This window comes from Triticum aestivum, chromosome 7D, assembly GCF_018294505.1.
Source record: "Triticum aestivum cultivar Chinese Spring chromosome 7D, IWGSC CS RefSeq v2.1, whole genome shotgun sequence".
Classification (NCBI taxonomy): domain Eukaryota; kingdom Viridiplantae; phylum Streptophyta; class Magnoliopsida; order Poales; family Poaceae; genus Triticum; species Triticum aestivum.
In genome coordinates, this window is record NC_057814.1 from 173,107,758 (window position 1) to 173,114,647 (window position 6,890).

Here is a 6,890-nt window from a genome sequence, read left to right on the forward strand (position 1 = left end):
GAATGGAACTAACCCAGACTGTGACGCTGTTTTCAGCAGAACTACCGTGGTGTTATTTTTTGTGCAGAAATAAAAGTTCTCCAAATGCAGTGAAACTTTTTGATGATATTTTTGGAACAAAAGAGGCACTAGAAGCTTCGTGGGAGGACCAGAAGGTGAAGGATGTGGCCCCTACACTAGGGCACGTCAGGGGCATAGGGCGCGCCCTGGTGGGTAGTGGGCCCCTCGAAGCCCATCTTGACGTGAGACTGACGCCAAAAAATCCTATAAATACATAAACCCCAGAAATAATCCTAGATGAGAAGTTCCGCCGCTGCAAGCCTCTGTATCCATGAAAACTCAATCTGGAGCCCGTTCTGGCACCCTGCCGGAGGGGAAAGTAATCACCAGAGGCCATCTTCATCATCCCGGCGGCCACCATGATGAGGAAGGAGTAGTCCACCCTCGGGGCTGAGGGTTTGTACGAGTAGCTATGTGTTTGATCTCTCTCTCTCGTGTTCTTGATTTGGCATGATTTTGATGTACCACGAGCTTTGTTAATATAGTTGGATCATATGGTGTTTCTCCCTCTCTATCTTGTTGTGATGAATTGAGTTTTTACCTTTGAGGTTTCACTATTATCGGATTCTGAGTTTTTACCTTTGAGGTTTCACTATTATTGGATTGAATACATTTATGGATTTGAGAACACTTGATGTATGTCTTGCATATGAATACCCGTGGTGACAATGGGGTATTATATTGATCCACTTGATGTATGTTTTGGCACTCAACTTGCGGATTCCCAAGGTGACATTGGGGTAATCTATGCATAGGGGTTGATGCACATTTTCGTCCTACTTTCTCTGATAGAAATCTTGGGGCACTCTTTGAAGTTCTTTGTAATGGATTGAATATTATGAATCTGAAGTTGTTTGATGCATATTGTATAATCAACTCACGGGTACTTGTGGTGACATTGGAGTATCTAGGTAACCTTAGAGTTGGTTGATGTGTATCATATGGTGTTATTTTAGTACAAACTCTAGGGCAGTTTGTGACACTTATAGGAATAGCTCAATAGATCGATTGGAAAAGATAACTTTAAGGTGGTTTCGTACCCTACAAACAATTTCATCTTATGTTCTCCGCTAGATAAGAACTTTGGAGTGATTCTTTGTCGCACGTTGAGGGATTGTTATATGAATCAACCAGGTTAGCATTGTTGAGAGATTGCACTAGTGAAAGTATGTACCCTAGGCCTTATTTTCAAGCATTGCAATACTGTTTGTGCTCACTTTTGTTACTTGCTACCTTCCTGTTTTTTATTGTTCCTATTACAAAAACCTATATCTACTATCCATATTACACTTGTATCTCCATTGCTTCGCCGAACTAGTGCGCCTATACAATTTACCATTGTATTTGGTGTGTCGGGGACATAAGAGACTCTTTGTTATTTGGTTGCAGGGTTGTTTGAGAGAGACCATCTTCATCCTACGCCTCCCACGGATTGATAAACCTTAGGTCATCCACTTGAGGGAAAATTGCTACTGTCCTACAAAACTCTGCGCTTGGAGGCCCAACACAGGCCTACAAGAATAAGTTGTGTAGAAGACATCAACCCACGGATACTTCGCATTGGGTGCAAGTATTTGTTATTTTGTGTGCAGGTGTTGTTAACGAGGTGTCATACGTCTCCAACGCATCTATAATTTATGAATTATTCATGCCATGTTTACAACAATTTTATATGGTTTTGGTATGATTTGCATGGAACTAACCCGGACTGACACTGTTTTCAGCAGAACTACCGTGGTGTTGTTTTTTGTGCAGAAATGAAAGTTCTCCGAATGAGCTGAAACTTTTTGACAATTTTTTTGGAACAAAAGATACCCCCGAAGCTTCATGGAAGGACCAGAAGCTGAAGGAGTAGGGCACAAGACACCGGGGCGCGCTAGGGGGCCCAGGTGCGCCCTGGTGGGTTGTGCTCACCTCGAGGCCCATCTTCGTGTGAAACCGACGCCAAAAAATCCTATAAATAAAGAAACCATCAGAAATAACCCTAGATCAGAAGTTCCACCGCCGCAAGCCTTTGTAGCCATGAAAAACAATCTAGACCCCATTCCGGCACCTTGACGGAGGGGGAGATCATCACCAGAGACCATCTTCATCATCCCTATGGTCTCCATGATGAGGAGGGAGTAGTCCACCCTCGGGGCTGATGGTTTATACCAGTAGCCATGTGTGTAATCTCTCTCTCTATCTCTCTCTCTCTATCTCTCTCGTGTTCTTGAGATGGCATGATCTTGATGTATCGTAGGCTTTGTTAATATAGTTGGATCATATGGTGTTTCTCCCTCTCTATCTTGTTGTGATGAATTGAGTTTTCCCTTTGAGATTTCTTTTTTATCAGATTGAATACTTTTATGGATTTTAGAACACTTGATGTATGTCTTGCTATGAATACCCGTGGTGACAATGGGGTATCATATTGATTCACTTGATATGTTTTTTGGCACTCAACTTGCGGATTCCCAAGGTGACATTGGGGTAATCTATGATAGGGGTTGATGCACGTTCTCGTCTTTGTTTCTTTGGTAGAAATCTTGGGGCACTCTTGGAGGTTCTTTGTGTTGGATCGAGTATTATGAATCGTAAATTGTTTGATGCATATCGTATAATCAACTCACAGATACTCGCGGTGACATTGGAGTATCTAGGTGACATTAGAGTTGGTTGATGTGTATCATATGGTGTTATTTTAGTACAAACTCTTGGTTAGATCAATCGGAAAGAATAGCTTCGTGTTATTTTAGTACGAACTCTAAGATAGATTGATCGGAAAGAATAGCTTTGAGGTGGTTTCGTACCGTACAAATAATTTCTTCTTATGTTCTCTGCTAGATAAGAACTTTGGAGTGATTCTTCATCACACGTTGAGGGATGGTTATATGTTCCAATTAGATTAGCATTATTGAGGGATTGCACTAGCAAAAGTACGGACCGTAGGACTCATTTTCAAGAATTGCAATACCGTTTGTGCTCACTTTTGTTACTTGCTACCTTCCTGTTTTTATTGTTCCTAATACAGAAATCAATATCTACTATCATTACTATGCTTTTACTACCATCTCTTCGCCGAACTAGTGCACCTATACAAATTACCATTGTATTTGGTGTGTTGGGGACACAAGAGACTTTTTGTTATTTGGTTGGAGGGTTGTTTGAGAGAGACCATCTTCATCCTATGCCTCCCATGGATTGATAAACCTTAGGTCATCCACTTGAGGGAAAATTGCCACTGTCCTACAAAACTCTGCGCTTGGAGGCCCAACACGAGTCTACAAGAACAAGTTGTGTAGTAGACATCAAGGTGTTGTGTGGTTCTCCTACTGGATTGATAACCTTGGTTCTTAATTAGCTGAGGGAAATACTTATGTCTATTGTACTGCATCATCCTCTGCTCTTCGGGGAAATCCCAATGCAACTCACAAGTAGCAGGCTTGTCATCAGGGTTGTACATGATTAATACTTTGTGTTAGGAAGATGGAGCAGGACAAGATTATTTGATTTTGTAGGGATAGCATTCTTTAGCATTTCAATTTGAAAGGCATGGTTATTTGTTGGTATGCCTGAGTATTGATGTCTTTATATCAAATGATAGACTATTGCCTTGAATCACTCGTTCTACAAGCCCAACGACGTACCGACATTGCGGAACTTCCTCTGCACCAACATAGAGGGGATCTGGACGACTCTCTTCAAGCCATCCCAGAACGAATTCCCCGAAGACGGGCCGGACTGCGGCTACAACGCTGTAAGCAGCCCATCCGAGGTAACCCTCGTATTATATGTTCACCAATAGTTCGCTATTTCTGTATTTGTCTGAACCTCCCTCCTTTGCTTTCAGAAATGGGCGTCCAAGGTGACGCTCATCAAGTGTTCGACACTGATACGTTTCCATCCTATCTATAATTTTTTATTATTTCATGCCAATATTGTACAACTTTTACATATTTTTGGCAACATTTTATATTATTTTTGGATTAACATATTGATCCAGTGCCCAATGCCAGTTTTGGTTTGTTGCATGTTTTTTGTTTCACGGAAAATCCATACCAAACGAATTCCAAATGCGATAAAACTTTATGGAGATTTATTTGGGAAAAAGAATCAACGCGAGATGATGCTAAAGGGGCCCACAAGCTCAGACGGCACGCCCCTAACCTGGGGGCACCGAGCAGGCTTGTGGCTCCTCCTTAATTCAGTTGGGGCCCTTCTTGTGTCGGAACAAAGACAATATCCGAATAAAAATCCCCTCAAAATTTGAACCCAATCGGTACGGATCTTCGAGAATTTAAGAAATGGTGAAGGGCCAGAAAATAGAACGCGAAATAGAAGAGAAATAGAGAGAGAGATCCAATCTCGGAGGGGCTCCTGCCCTCCGGGATCCATGGTGGCCAAGGACCAGAGGGGAAACCCTCCTCCCATCTAGGGGGAGGCCAAGCAAGAAGAAGAAGGAGGGGGCTCTCCCCCCTCTCTCCCGGTGGCGTCGGAATGCCGTCAGGGAATCATCATGTGACGGTGATCTACTCCAACAACTCTGTCATCTTCATCAACACCTCCACCACCTTCTGTCGGTGTCAAAACCGACAGGTCTCGGGTAGGGGGTCCCAAGCTGTCTGTCTGATGATCAATGGTAACAAGGGACAACAGGGACACGATGTTTACCTAGGTTCGGGCCCTCTTAAAGGAGGTAAAACCCTACGTCCTGCGTGATTGTATTCGAAGAGTATAGGGGTTACAAGAGTTTATCTACCTCGAGATCGTAATGGCTAAACCCTAGCCGTCTAGCCTATGATTATTCTGATAGCCTCTACAGACTAAACCTTTCAGTTTATATACACACCGGAGGGGCCTAGGGTTGTACAGAGTCGGCTTGCAGAGGAAGGAAATATTACACCCGGACACCAAACTTGTTGTTCTACACACATAGGAGTCCTACCTGGACATGTGGGATAATCTTTCGCTTTGTCTTCACGGCCCATCAATCCGGCCCATATCGAATAGACCGGACACCCAAGGACCCCCTAATCCAGGACTCCCTCTGTAGCCCCTGAACCAGTCTTCGATGACGATGTGTTCGGCATGCGGATTGTCTTCGGCATTGCAAGGCGGGTTCCTCCTCCCCGATATTTTAATTAGGCCTCCTACATAAAGGGATTGTGTCCAGTTCTGCATAATTAATACAACCCTTAGCCACAAAGGCAAGGCATCCAAATAGAAACAATGCCTTCACTCACAACTCTTCTGACGAAGTGTCACACTTGACTTTTCAACACTTCGAACCGTTTTCACGCTCCTCACTTCGTGTTTCGAGGCTTAGCCTCCATTGGCACGTCTTGTCAAAACAGAGATCATGCCCGCCCATTATGGGATTCTCATCAATATGGTTTGGGTAATCCAACCGCACCTTACGCATGATCTTGTTGGGAGCAGGTGAGTTTTATGGCTTAAGAGGGGGACGCTTGGTATTTTCACCGTCCGTAAAAGGGTAAAGACCCCTCCTTTTTCTTCACGCCTTCTTCTAGCTTTTGTCTCCCAATCTCCAAGCTCCAGCGCCCACAACTCTGATCTCCTCCACGACTGCCACCCTCCCGAGCAATGGCTGGGTCCGGGTCCAAGGGCAAGTGGGAGGCCTCCTCCGTCATCGAAAAGGACATCAAGGATCTCCGGAGCACGGGCTATCTGTCCGCGGACATCGTGCACAGGATTCCAAACAAAGATCAGGTCATTCCTACTCCAGGGCCTGGTGAAAGGGTTGTGTTCATCCCCCACTTCCTTCGGGGGCTAGAATTTCCCCTTCACCCCTTCGTCGGGGGTCTTATGTTTTACTACGAGCTAGATTTCCATGATCTAGCCCCAAATTCCTTCCTCCACATATCGGCTTTCATAGTCGTGTGTGAGGCTCTTCTCCGCATCTCCCCACACTTCGGCCTGTAGCTCAAGGTCTTCAATCTGAAGCCGAAGGTGGTCGACGGACAACATGCAGACTGTGGCGGGGCTATGGTAAGCAAGCTCCCCAACGCCGTCTGGCCCAAAGTGGTATTCATAGAGACAGTCAAGGTATGGCAGCAGGAGTGGTTCTACATCACCGAACCCTGCGACGCCAACTAGGCGGCCACGCCTGACTTCAGATCTGGACCCCCCCCCACGAGACTCACCTCATGGACCGCCAAGGGCCTTGATTGGGGGTCCAAAGCGGAGGTGAAGATGCTCCAGAAACGCATCTCCCACATGTTGGGTGAGAACATCGGTCTCACTAATGGGATTCAAGTGATGCTCTTCCGCCGCACCCTTCCCTGCCAGCTTCGGGCCTCCCCCATGTGGGAGTTCGACCCGGAAAAGACCTGGACCCTGAAGTGCTTCTTTGGCACCACGCACGAAGATATATGGAGGCAACTCTTCAAGGCTCAGAAAAGTGTCCAAAGACGACCGAGGAGATCGGACTCGACATCGTGAACCCGGCCATGGCGGTAAGCATAATGCTTCTGAAGACTTATCCGGTCAATATTTCAGATATAATAGAAACTATATTGCCTGCTTTCCTTACAGGTCTGGACGGCAAAGGCGGAGCAGATCAACTGTGCGGCACCGCTGCCTGAGGACCCGGCCACACCGCTGCTAACGGAGATGCTGGTCCCGGCACCCTATCAGGCGCCAGAGAAGAAAACCAAGAAGAAGAAAGGCAAGGAGGCCAAGGGTGGCCCCCGCCACAAAGGTCCTTCGGAAATAGTGTCCGGAGAAACCAAAGCCCTCACTTCCCACGAGGGAGACGAGGAAGAATAGGAGGAGGAGGTGGAAAGCGACTCCCTCCATAAGGAGAGGAAGAAGAAGAGGGCGGCCTC